This window comes from Plecotus auritus, assembly GCF_963455305.1.
Source record: "Plecotus auritus genome assembly, chromosome: 6".
NCBI classification, from domain to species: domain Eukaryota; kingdom Metazoa; phylum Chordata; class Mammalia; order Chiroptera; family Vespertilionidae; genus Plecotus; species Plecotus auritus.
In genome coordinates, this window is record NC_137773.1 from 42,983,596 (window position 1) to 42,997,554 (window position 13,959).

The following is a 13,959-nucleotide window of genomic DNA, read 5'->3' on the forward strand; positions in this document are numbered from 1 at the left end:
AGGGTATAATCTACATGAAACAGCCAGTCTGCAAAACTGGATAGGCATCTTGTTCTTCCAAACCAGCAAGAGAGATTGATTCTGTCTTGCTGTTCACACCACAGTGTTATAAAATGTCCCAATTTGTACTGAGTCATGAACATCTAGAAAACTTAAAAAGGTTCATTCAGGACATGGCTCTACCTCAAATCATCTTTTTTCATTGTTATTGCAGAAGTACCTTTTACTGAAATTATGCATTACATAGAGATGGATGCTTGCAGTTATCATTGGGGCACAAAACATTTGCAGTAGCAGACAAGAGTAAGTTCAAGTCAGTGACTCTCTAATGGGGTATTTTCAGGATGATTGGATAAATATAAACCCTTTAGAAATCTATCTGAGGACACTGGTAAGGTTTTTGATTATACATGCTGCCGTGTTTACAAAAGAGCTATTTTTTCTTTTATAACTCGTGGCAAATTCTGAAAATGCAGCTCCTTGATTTCTATCACCTACTATTTATAACAAAGAAATGGCTTGCAAATGTTTCAAGAGTTTGCATCGCTAAACAGAAATCTAAGCCTACTGCATCCTTACTGGGGTTGACAGCTGGAGGTCTTTTTTGTTTGTGTCATGGTTAGTTGTTTGCTATTTGGTTTGGTTTGTTTGGCTTGTGGGTTATTTTCTGAGCTGCAGAGTTTTACGTGTGGTTAGTCCAGAGTATTAGTTGCAACAATAACGCATTGTTTTCTGCAAGGCCAGTCTTGTTCTGAAGATAATTCCAAGCATTGTCTGTAAAGAAATATTGTCATTTCAGGAGTGCTATTTTTTTGAGTATATTAAGGTTAAAGAAACTGAACATATCCTTTAAAAATAAGCTTCTGAAACTTTCATTTGCAAAAAAAAAAAAAAATTACGTCTACATCATCTGTTCTTGTGTTAGAAGCAGAAAGCCAAGTTGAGTTAAAAAAAAAAACTGTTGTAAACCAATAAAGCATACTTGATTTCAGATAAGAATTTTCTCAATCCATCAGCCAAAATCCTAAGAAAATATTTGTTACATATTGAAATACTCTTTGGAATTTAGAATATGTTTTCAATTTTAAGCCAACCCACCACTTACAATATTAATATATGAACAGATGCTATAAATCTAACAATATAGACCCTGAGAAATTTGGAAATAATTGTATGGAGTTAAAGGTAATATTGTTAACATAGAAATGACATATTTCAGGGGAAAATATGTTTAAGTATAAAAATAGATTTACTTTTTTAAAAATGTTTTAAAAACTGATTTCAATGAAATGGGTCAAAACTTATTTCATCACCTCTACTTAATTTTTTTCTTTATGCTGAAACCTGTAGGCATATTCATTATTCATCAGGAAAAATGTAACATCATCGTACGGGCTGCGAATTCTGTTCTGTCTTCTGTTATTTTGTATAAGAAAATTTCTCCTGAGAAGAAGAGGATTTTTCTATTAAGACTCTGAGCAGTGCTTCCGTAGAGCAATGCGTCATCCACTATTGTGCTACCATAGTTACCTGCGGGCCCAGGAACAGAATGCTGGAGGGTGTCTGCTCATTCTTAATAGTCAGGTGCATTTATTTAAGTATATCTCCCAGCTGTAAAGCATGTAGCCTTCACTAACTTTTAATTAGAAAAACGAAGGCATAAGAAAATGTTGCTTTCTCTGGCAGCCGAGCAAAGTGAAAAATTCCATAGATCTTCTTTTGTAACTCCCAAATCTTAATATTTTTGTTGATTTTTCTTTCAATTATTTATGAAATATCATTTAATGTTGTCTTTATTTCTCCCTGCATTACACGTATATATTTCATCTGTATTTCATTACCAAGACACCAAAATTGTGCATAATTTTAGAGATAGGATGAGTTCCATTTCCAATCACTATTTCCTTATGTCTATTTACAGTAAATGGTTCCTAAAAGAAATCTCTTATTACCTTCACATTTAGTATCAAGGTGCTTGTGTAATAAGCCATCCCTAGCTTTCACACTTGGAGAGTTGATGGGGCTCAGCGGATAGCTCTCACCAGTGGTCTCTCGTGGAGTCCCACACAGGTGGAGGGTGTGGTGGGAGTATTGGAAGGTTGTGCTGCACTAAACATCCAAGTTGTCTTCTTCAGGGTAGTAAGAATTATTACACGCTGTCAGCTAAATTCTCCCAAAGGGAGTGTTCTGAGAGAGCTAGGCAGAAGATTCAAAAGCTTAAGCGAAATGAAAATCACTGCTTAAGTTTTGACGACCAGAGTAAATGTTCCTTTTATGTAATGTCCCCCTCCAGGAAATCAGAGGTTATCAAAGAGACTTACATGATAAATAGTGAGCCTCAATTTACATGTATGTGATGATGGTGGAAAACTTTGGAGACTGGAGACTGTTTCTACATCTTCTTGATCCTTTTATTTTATTATTTTTTTATTTTATTATTATTTTTTTATTGTCTAAAGTTTTACATATGTCTTCTATTGATCCTTGAATATGGATTCTTTTGTTTGTTTGTTAATCTTCACCCAAGGATATTTTTCCGTAGATTTTTTGAGAGAGTGGAAGGGAAGGGAGAGACACACAGAGAGAAACATCAATGTGAGAGAGACACATTGATTGGTTGCCTCTCACTGCAACCAAGGTATGTGCCCTTGATCCAAGTTAAACCTGGAACCCTTCAGTCTGTGGGCCAGTACTCTATCCACTGAGCAAAACCAGCTAGGGCAAATATGGATTCTTATGGGAGGAAGTGATGAGCTCTACAGTTGAATACTGTGGGGTCCACCAAGAAAAATGAAAGAATTCAGTCACCATGATCCTAGGATAATAGCTCTGACATGAGAGGGGTGAGTACTATGAAACTTTGTGGTATCATGGGACTCCACTTTCCTAACCCTATATAATAAAAGGCTAATATGCAAATTGACTGAACGTAGAATGACTGGTCGCTATGACGCACACTGACCACCAGGGGGCAGATGCTCATGCAGGAGCTGCCCCCCCTGGTGGTCAGTGCACTCCCACAGGGGGAGTGCTGCTCAGCCAGAAGCCGGACTCATGGCTGGCAAGCGCAGTGGTGGTGGCGGGAGCCTCTCCCTCCTCCCCGGCAGTGCTACGGACCCCTCAGGGGATGTCTGCCTGCCAGCTTAGGACCATTCTTCCTAAGCCAGCTTGCGGACATCCCCTGAGGGGTCCCAGACTGTGAGAGGGCTCAGGCTGGGCTGGGGGACCCCCCCCCCCCCAGTGCACAGATGTGATGCACCAGGCCTCTAGTCCACTATAAGAGGTTATATGAACTTAACCATTCCAAGCTTTGTTTTTTAATCATATGGAGATAGAAATAGTACTGCAGTTAATGGCATAGAGGATGTAAAGACCTTCATTTGGTGGCTAGGAGACAGTTCCACTAAATAGGTGGTTGTGGTCATTATAGGAGTAATTAATTAGTTCTTTATAAAAGTCTGTGCTCTTAAAGACATACTAGGTATATATTTTTAAAAGCTGTGTGTTACAGACCCATCCAATACCCCAACGTAGACCAAAGAAAATAAATGTATATTTTAAAAGCTATTCATTTATCTAATACTTATTGAGTGACTTCTTTTTTCCAAGTAGTGCACAATGATACGTAAAGCAAATTGGCTTCCTTTCTTCCCTTTTGGAGCTTGCCACTCAGGGAGGAAGAAGACAGTGAGCACCCAATAATCCAGTCACCAATGCCGAAGGACTACGAAGAACACACATTCTCCTGAGAAAGTAATAGAAGGAGGTGGCTTATCCTAAGTGTGATCAAGGAAAGTCTCGAAGGAGGTGATATTTCACCACACCTAGTAATCTGACAATTGTCTAGCAATAGTCAACTGAAATAAACGCTTTTATGAGAGCAAAGACTGTATGTTCAAAGGCTCTAACAAGGGAAATCACTGTCGCCTTTTAAAAGGTCAGTGAGGTCCAGTTAGCTGGGATGTGGAGAGAGGGGAAATGATATGGAACTGAGCAAACAGATGGGACAGGTCACCCAGGTTCCTGGCTGCTAATATTAGACATTTAGATTTTGTTTGAGAGAAAGTAAGAAGCCATTGAAAAATTTTACTAGGATAGCATGTGGTCCAGTTTGTATTTGTAAAAAATAATATTCCGTAATTGTTTGGAGAATCTGTGGAATAAGAGTAACAGAGAAAGAATGTGGAGACATGACGAGGTGACTAGGGTCATGCTGGGGAAGATGGAAAGGAGTGTGCAGATGTGAAATATGCTTTAGAGGAAGAATTGATGGGACGGGGTGGATCGGATGCGAGGATCAAGGTGAAAAAAAGAAAGAAGCACAATTCCCAGGAATGTAAAGTTTGGAACTGTATGGATGGTGGTGCCATTTGCTAAAACACAGTAAATGAGGCTTTAAGGGTAAAGGCAGAAATTTCATTTTACAATTTTCATTTTGAAACCCTAGTCTGATATCCAAGGAAAATGTCAGGTTTATAATGATCTGGACTGCAGAACTAAATGTGGGAATCATAGAACTACAGATGGTGTCTAAACTCACATGACTAGAGGGGCTCGGCACAGGAGAGGGAGATGGGAGATGGAGAGACCCTGGACTGAGTCCTGAGAGGACCAGACTAGGGACAGGGGACAGCGCAAGGGTAAAGAGTGGCCAGTAAGTTGGAAGAGAAACAAGAAGAAAATGGTGTTACAGGATCTGAGAGAGAGAGAGAGGACGGTGCTCCACCAGGAGGGAGAGGTGGATCCTGCCAAATTCTGTCAGAGCTTAAGAAATTTAAAGACGGAAAGAGAAACATTCCCACTGAATTTGGCAACTGGTGAAGCGGAGGTGACGTGGTCAAGTCTTTGAGGGCTCCAGGTGGACTCCCATGTGGCTCAGGCTCATTTCTGTGACCCAATTAAAGACGTAATCAAGTTGCCAAGAATAATTAATTAAAACTCTAGAAGTGCATGCATCTAAGAATATTAAAGGGTTTCCACTTCATAACCCAAAATGAAAGTCCTTGAAATCCCATTTTCTCTTCCTTTCCACTCTCCCACGCACTTGAACTTCCTCACACCCTCCAAATCCTCTGCTCCTCACTTTCTCGACCTCTCTGTCTCAGTTCTATTTTTATTTTAATAGGAAAGTTAAAAATCTCTGCACCATTTGTGTGTGTGTGTGTGTGTTTGTGTCTGTGTGTGTGTGTGTGTGTGTGTGTTTATGGTCATTTTTGTTCATGGTTATTTTCTCTATTCTTTGTTTTGAACAAATAGAACTTCACCTTCTCTTATTCTTTGTTCTGTGTTCACATTTTCTGCAATAAACCAAGGCTTAGGAAATATCCCAACAAACAATACTATTATAGTCTTCCCAACTATTTCTTTGATCTTAGCTTTCTATGCTTACATTTTTTACTTTTTGTCACCAAAGGGTTGGGATGTAGGCTGGCAGGCACAGGCCTTCCCTTAGTGGAATGAAGAGCTGAAGGCACAAAGACAAAATTCACATTAGCATATAAGAGGAAAAACCATTAGTGTGTATAATAAGTTCATAAATATCATTCCTTATCACATGACAATGATGGAGATTTGGCAGTCTCAGGCAACCCAGATAAGCAGAAGCATCCAAGTCAAATTTTCTTCAAAGAGCCAATTTGTTGCCAAATTCAAGGGGAGAGGAGAGATATATGATCTTTCCTTCTAACTCATCCCAATGGCGTGCAAATAATAGCTTAGTGCAAGAACACTTGTACAGTTAATGGCCTTGAGGCTGTGTGGAGGCTTAAGCTTCTTAAGAAGAAACAAAATAGCACTGTGGGAAGCAACTCTTCTCAGCAAAGTACAGCCTAAACGTATTTAGCGGGTGGTGCACTCACTCAAAAGTTAGAAATGCAGCATTTGAAATATACTCCAAAGCCAGAAGCACCTTGGGACTCCGTGTTTGCTTTTAGGTATGTGCTCAAGATGGTTGAAATTCTCAGAGGCGGTGAAAAGCCACACTCACTTGGAAAATGATCCACCAAGATTTACCCTTAGGATTCCAGACCATTAGCCTCTGGACACTGGATACCAACTAAGTATTAAAAATAGCGTCATATTGAAGGTTATCAACTGTGAGTGAAAACCAAACACAAACTGTGCAGCACCTGAAAGCCTTGAGATTTGGGACCCAACGTTTCCGTGCAGCAGGCAATTGGGGAAGGGAGGGGCATGGAAGCCGTGTGGGCAGACCAGTGTAACTGCTAATAGGACTGACAGCTGTGCTGAGCGAAAGTTACTGTTTGATGTCATACCATTGACCTACAGTTGGAGTGGCCGGCTTTCACGGAGGTGAGCTAAAATAAGTTTACCTTTAAAGTTAAACATTCTGTACAATCACACTCTCCTGCCAAAATTATCTGTGTACTCTATAAAATCTATAACATTAATTCGCTAACTAAAAATGTCTTTCTCTAGTTCATTTCCCCCTAAATAAACACAGTCAGGTTTAATGTATTGAGCATGTCTTTGAAGTCATGTGTAAAAATATGTCAGTTATAACATGTATTAAGTATATTTTATAATTTCATAAATGTAAGATTTTATTCAAAGCATATTTTAAATTTATGGGAAATCATTTCTTTATAGAATGAATAGCATAAGGTCATGATAAGATAAGGGGATGGCTCCTAGAATATGCTATAGGTTTTCATAGAACATTATGACCCCTCATTTTAAAATAAGGGACCTAAGATGTAAATAAGCTACATGATTTATGAAAGATCAGAAACTAAATAAAGTAAAATCTACACCTTCTGAGTCCTAAACCTATGCTTTTAAAGACATAGTGTTGCCCTGGCCTGTGCTCAGTGGTTAGAGCATCGGACCGAGGACCAAAGGGTTGTCGTTTGATTCCTGGTCAAAGGCACCTAGCTAGATTGCCTGTTCCCCAGCCCCTTTCTGGGGTGCGTGAGGGGAGGGGGCAACCAATCAATGTGTCTCTCTCATTGATATTTTTCTCTCTCTCTCCCTCTCCTCAGTCCCTTTCCACTCTCTCTGGAAAAAATATCCTCGGGTGAGCATTAAACTATATATATACAGTATATACACTGAGTGGCCAGATTATTATGATCTCTGAACGCATAATAATCTGGCCACTCAGTATATATATATATTTTAGAGGCCTGGTGGATGAATTCGTGCATGGGTGGGGTCCGGCCAGCCTGGCCACGGAGAGGGGACATGGGCGGTTGGCCAGCCTGCCTGCTGGTCGAACTCCTGTTGAGGGAACAATTTGCATATTAGCCTTTTTATTATATAGGATATACACTGAGTGACCAGATTATTATGCATTCAAAGATCATAATAATCTGGCCTCTCAGTGTATATACTGTATAAACATGGCAAATTTTTGTTTACATGTGATGTCAAAACTTATGCTAAGAATTCCCAGGTTCGTCCTCACAGCCCTTGATGCCTGACTATTCCTCCTGAACATTATACCCAGGCTGCCCCAGCTCCATAGTACCTCTCAGCAAACTTTTCCAACCTTCCTGACTGATTTCATCCCCGCTTACTCAAACTCATTCTTCCTTCCCGAAAATCTGGCTTCTGAACCCTGAATATATTTGTCTCTGTCCCCACCTCCATATGGTCTTCTCCTTGACACATCCATTGCATCTTGGTTTCATCTTTCTCCCGGGTTTCTTTGATTTACACCTGTCATTTCAGCATCATTGGTTTTCTTGGTTTAGGACCCCCAGATTCAGCCTAAGAAGCTACTATGGGGTCCAGGTACACCGCCAAATCTGTGGAATAAGAATGCTAAGGGTGGCAACAAGTGACTGTCTAACATGGTACCATGCTACCACGATCACTCAGGAATTTCTTTTTGATAATTTATCTTTTCCACAACAAAGGGAGCTCCTTCAGGGCAGGGTCCTCGTACTCTCGGTTATTAGGACCGGGCCTGGCACAGAGTAAGTATTCAGTAAAACGTTAATTGGTGTAAATCTTCAGGTGTTTTGACCTCTACCTTGCACTTACTGTTTGTAGAAAAGTGAAGTAGCTTGCTCGAGTTCACAAGGCTGTGTCTGCAGGTCGTTTATGGAGCAACTTCTGTACCTTCTAGAGGCCCTTCTAGGTTGAGCGATGAAGCACTCGGTGCAGAGTAAGGCCAAGTCCCTCTCCCATGGAGCTTGCATAAGCAATAGGGAGACAAATATGTGCAAAATAAAGTGCCATATAGTGGTATATTAAACCTGATACAAGCAATAACAGAATAAAGGGTGTGCATTTATAAAAAGGGGGGCAGAGCCTGGTCAGCGTGACTCAGTGGTTGAATGTTAACCTATGAACCAGGAGGTCATGATTCAATTCCCAGTTGGGCATATGCAGGTTGCAGACTCCATCCCTGGAGTGGGGCATGCAGGAGGCAGCCAATCAATGATTGTCTCTCATCATTGATGTTTCCATCTCTCTCTCCCTTTCCCTTCCTCTCTGAAATCTGTGTGTGTGTTTGGGGGGCGGGGGGGATGGGGAAGCAATGGTATGTGCTATTGTATGTTTTTTCCTAACTTGCTCAATTACCGGTACCTGTAACCCATGTCAACCAGTTAATCATTTTTCATCTTTTTGTAATTGAGTCCAAAGTATAAGGATTCAGTTTAAGAGCTTCATGGGACTTTAAGGGAATGCCAGAATAGCTTGTTTTTAGTTGACCTCATGGATGAAAATCCAAATTTACATGAATGAAAGTTAAAAGTGGTGAGTAAGGAATTTTACCAAAATACTTACCATGTTTTCAAAGGATTAATTTATAAAGCAATTTTAAATAAAATGAGTAGTGAATTAATTTCAGATCTGCAAAAGTTATATGCACATAGGACCCACTTCCTTGTGGAAGAAAAGCAGTGACTTTTTACACACACTTCAGTCTGCACTACAAAAATGACCTACGTGAAGCGTGTTTTACAACATTATAGGTAATGAGCACACAATTATCGATCCTAAAGTTAAAAAGGGCAGCAAAGGATCAACTAGCTAGACCTTTCGTGGGAAAGTCTAAAAGGTTTAGCAGCATACTAAAGGTGACAAACTGCTAATTAGTTGGAGATCATTGAAGGGAAAGGGCCATCGACCCTGAGTCTCCTCCTTTTTACCGTGGGAGTTTAGAACGTGGACAATCCAATGCCCAAAGTCTCGGTTGGCAGGACGTTCTAGTGGGAGATATCACGGATTTACTGCAAAAGGCTAAGGAAGATGCATCCCTGAAGGCTTCGGTTTGGTTCGTGGCACCGTGTTTTGCACTGTTTTGGTTTGTGGCTGAATGGTTATAAGCAATCCTGTTTCTTCTTCTCCAGGACACAACGTTCAGGTGGTGCCTGCTTTAGATTCACATCCTTCCTTCCTCTTTGTTCAAATTGTTCAAATTCAATCCAGTGTCTCTTCATGCTTAAGCAGCTTACTTATCAAAACAGCTCTGTGCTCTACAGAAAAAAATGCTAATGCACATTACTCATGGAGAACTAGTATTGTTTTAAGAATCAAACTGATCTTTTAAAAATAGATTCTACTTTTTGCTAAAAAGTAAACATTTTAGGAGTTAAAATGAAGAAAGTTAGACTATAATCTCAGATGTTATAATGCTTCCGTGGACATTTTATTGTGTTAATATATGAAGTTTCCCCAAAATAAAAAATAATTCCGTATGTAGCACATTCTGTGAAACTAGAATATACAATTGTAAAAAACCTCTGTTAGTTATTTAAAATGTTAGATATCACCATTGACACAAGTTTACAGAATCCCCTGCATGGGCTGTTCAATGAATACTAAAAATAATCCCCTTGTGTTGCTTTGGCAGAGTGTTTGCATGCTATGTGGAACATTTCCTCTCCAGCTACTTTTACTGAAAAACAGGAGTTCATCTCTGTCTCTGAATGGAAACACTCCCTTCTGCCCCCGGGTAGGGAGGGAAGGGACTGTAGACGAAATGGCTGAGCAGGCAGCAGATGCTCCGTCCACTGGCTCCATCTCCCAGTGTCACATGTCAGGGTCTTGAACAAATAATGCACCATTGTCCACACTTACAAAACTGGGGGTCTGGCCTTGTGAAGCGGCAGAGCACTGGAGCTTAAGGAATTGTGCTCGCCCACACCAGCACCCTAGTCAGTGCCTCACGGCTGACCTTCAGGAAGGACAACGGTAAAAGCAGGTCAAATGAGCCCCTCCTGAGGGTCCACCCTTGAGTTTGTGTTATTACCTTCTTCGTTACTTGGCATAATAATAACAATTCCTTAATATCCTGGACAGTAACTAAAAAACATTTTTGTGTAATTGTTTCCCCTACCCCCACTAATATTTGTTGAGTAACTTAACAATCATAACCTTTAAGTGAGTCAAACAAACTCTTTTGTTCATTCTCCTTTTCTATATAGCCCAATGTTTCACACTCAGGTCACTGCCAAATGCGGATAGCTGGACAATTGTGACTTTGGTCCCTTTAAGAGTGGAACATGAGCTGTTGATAATTTAGCAAACAGACCTTATCAATTTGACCTAAGAGTATCTGTAACTATATGACAGGAACTCCTGCTGACTGGCTATATGGTTTTAGAAGCATGTGCTACAATTATTTCTTTTGTTTTCAGAAGCTCATGCAAAATTTGATATTCACAGCTGCTAGGCATCAATTTGGTTGAGAAACCATCTCACCACAAAAAAACAAAAGTGACTGATTCCAGATTATTGCCAGAGCACGCATCTGTAGTGCTGGAGAGGATTCAAGTTTAAGTGTTACAAAAGTAGCCATGACCCAGGTGGACTATAAGGTTTCACTGTGCCACGCCAGACTCCTGTCTGCCGATTCTGTTTGATAGCATCTCGGAATGCCTAGTAGTGGAGTTAAGTATGGCAGTTACACTTTTTCCCCCTCCTCATAATGACGGTATTGAAGCAGACAACCGACGGAGAAATTATGAGTCTGAAAGGAATATAGGTTTGCTTGATGAGAAACTCAACCAAAACTCCTACTTACAATATAAATAAAATTGAGACTGTGCATTTCAACATGAGACCCATGTGTAAGCATGGTTTTATAAACTGGTCTGGACTAAGTTAAGAAGCCGTGTGGACAGAGAGCCTGGGTCCAACGAAGAACATCACGTAGAAATCAATTTATTATTTTCATTGCATCTTTTTAAATATAATCCTTTGAGACCTGGTTCAAATTTTAAGAGGAACTAGTATATGAGAAAATCATCCTAGCCCCTTAAAAAGGTGGGAAGTTTGCCGAAACCGGTTTGGCTCAGTGGATAGAGCGTCGGCCTGCGGACTGAAGGGTCCCAGGTTCGATTCTGGTCAGGGGCACATACCTTGGTTGTGGGCACATCCCCAGTAGGGGGTGTGCAGGAGGCAGCTGATCGATGTTTCTCTCTCATCGATGTTTCTAGCTCTCTATCCCTCTCCTCTCTCTTCCTCTCTGTAAAAAATTAATAAAATATATTTTTTTAAAAAAAGGTGGGAAGTTATAATGACAAACAATAAAAAGGGGGTTGGAGTATTCACAGAACTCTTTGGTATTACCATAAGAATTCTTGTCAACTATGTCAAGAATTAGGTCAGTTTGGGCTGACTCATCTCTGTCCAACTATATGTGTGTCATGTTTGTGATATAAAAGCCTGGTTGCTGTAAAATAGATGAAGCATGTTTACAATAATCAATATAATTTAAAACATCACGTCTTTTAAAACTTTAAAATACTAGTGAACATGAATTTAAAGAAAAGCATTACTAAAAAGATATTTGCATACACATTGTTTTGCTTTTGCTCCATCTGTGTTCTGAGCCCTCAGGAGGCCAGACCTGCTTCCCCATTTTCTGTCCCTTTGTTGTTCCCCGGACATTTCCATGCAAGTCATGACCATTTCCACACGTGTGCACGTTACTTGCATGTGCTTTCTGTGTTTCCACTCCCCCCATTCTAGAAATGCATGATGATAGTTCTGTTTCTGTATCAGTTTATACCTGTGTACTTTCACCTCTGCCATGCATGTTTTCTGTTTTAGTAAAATGAGCTTTTTTAAATTTTCTGTATAGCCTCTCTTCAGCTATCTACCTGCTAGATATACAGTATATATGGTAAGGATATTCAGAATAAGAGCTATTCAGAAACCTCACTGAATCTAAATTCCCAAACTCTACTGTGCTATGAGTCTCTCTTGCTTTAAAGGCAGAGTGATATTAAGAAAAATAAAGATAAAAAGGAGTACATGGCTGGATTTGGAAAATAAAAAGGAGTACATGCTGTATGTTGTGAACAAGTCTGTTTTCTTACATGAATCTCACATGACTTGTGTAACATGAAAAAGAGAAAAAAGTAGTCTCTAAAGCCTTTTCTAAATCCAAGATGTTAGATATTATTAATTTAACAAACATCTATATGTATATAACATTATTATGAATTAAAGATGAACAAATATGTGCCTGGCTTCACCAGTTTTACATATAGTTGGGTAGTTAAATAATAGATATAGGTATGGGTATCTGTATAGATATATAGAATTATCTTGGTTTGCCTTTTCCCTGCTAGCTTTTTACTGAATATCCATTAACTCTTTTTTCTTTATTAACAATAGACATGGTTGTGTTTGAGGTTGCATTGTATCCTGTTAAAATTTCTTACTCCCCAAAGTCTCCTTGCTCCTAAATATGGCTGTATGACATAAATTTGACCAATCAGGTCTAAGTTCAAGTTTACCAGATGGATTTTTCTGGAAAAAAAAATTACTTTTGTATGTTAAAAAGTGACTGGTCCATCTAGGAAATATTACCATTTGGAATCCACTTTCAGTTGGGGATATAGAATCTATGGATGGCGACAAAGCAGCCATCTTGCACCCATGAGCAGGGAATTAGGTGAAGTCTGTATATCAACAATATATGGGGACTGTCGGGAGAGGTGATCTGCCATGGGGCCCTGCACGTTCTTGCTGGGCATTCCAAGAATGTATAATTGTGACACTCTTTACCTGAGCCGTCTCTCCAGGTTGTGACTGCCGTGAGCAACCTTGAAAGATGAGATAGCATCTCTCCCTGGACAGGGAGCAGGCTTGTTCTTACTTGCTGCAAAAGCAGTGAATCCTCCAGGCTCAGTGTTCCTCTGCTGCAGTGCAATCCGCTGCATGTTCAAGCATCTGTGGGATTTGGAGGGCAAGGGTGAATTGGCACAAATATGAAGCTCCAGCTACTCTTTGCTGAGAGTGATACAGTCCTGTGTCTCTGGTTCAGGAATTTCATAGTTTCTATGGGCATATATGAATCAGTAATAAGCTAATTGTCTAGCTTAAAGGTAAGGTGAACTCTCAGACCCTACACAGCTCTGGACAATGACTGAAGTACTAAAATATGTGTGTGTACATACATGATTCTATACATGTAATTTTATATACACATGCACACATACATATACATCCCATATCTACATTTTTGGGGAAGCTCTTGTAACAACATGTTAGTGGTATACAATCTTAGGCCATTTATTTAAATTCTCTATCCCTTAGTTTCCTCATCTATTCATTTAAATTTTCACTGGTAGATAACTCATAGAACTATTACAGGATTAAAAGGCACAACAAATGTAACATTCTTAGAACAATCCTTGGCATTTAATAACTTTAACCATTCTACTTTGTCTTTTATTTCTATTAGTATCTTCTAGAATCCATCATTTTGCAAAGATATTTCATTGGAAGTAGGTTTATGATCTTTCTAGTAAACCATAGGCTTTGGGGAAAATAAATGCCGTCTGAGTTTTTAAAGGAAATTTTCACATTTTGCTTTAAGAGTACTTAAAGGCCATTTTTTATTTTAAGTAAGTTGACAGTACAAAAGATCATATTCACATAGTTTTCCTCCTATTTTTAACATTGATACTTTTTGAGGTTATTCAAACAGTATTTAAAGACTTTTATAGTTATGAAATATATCTAAAAGAC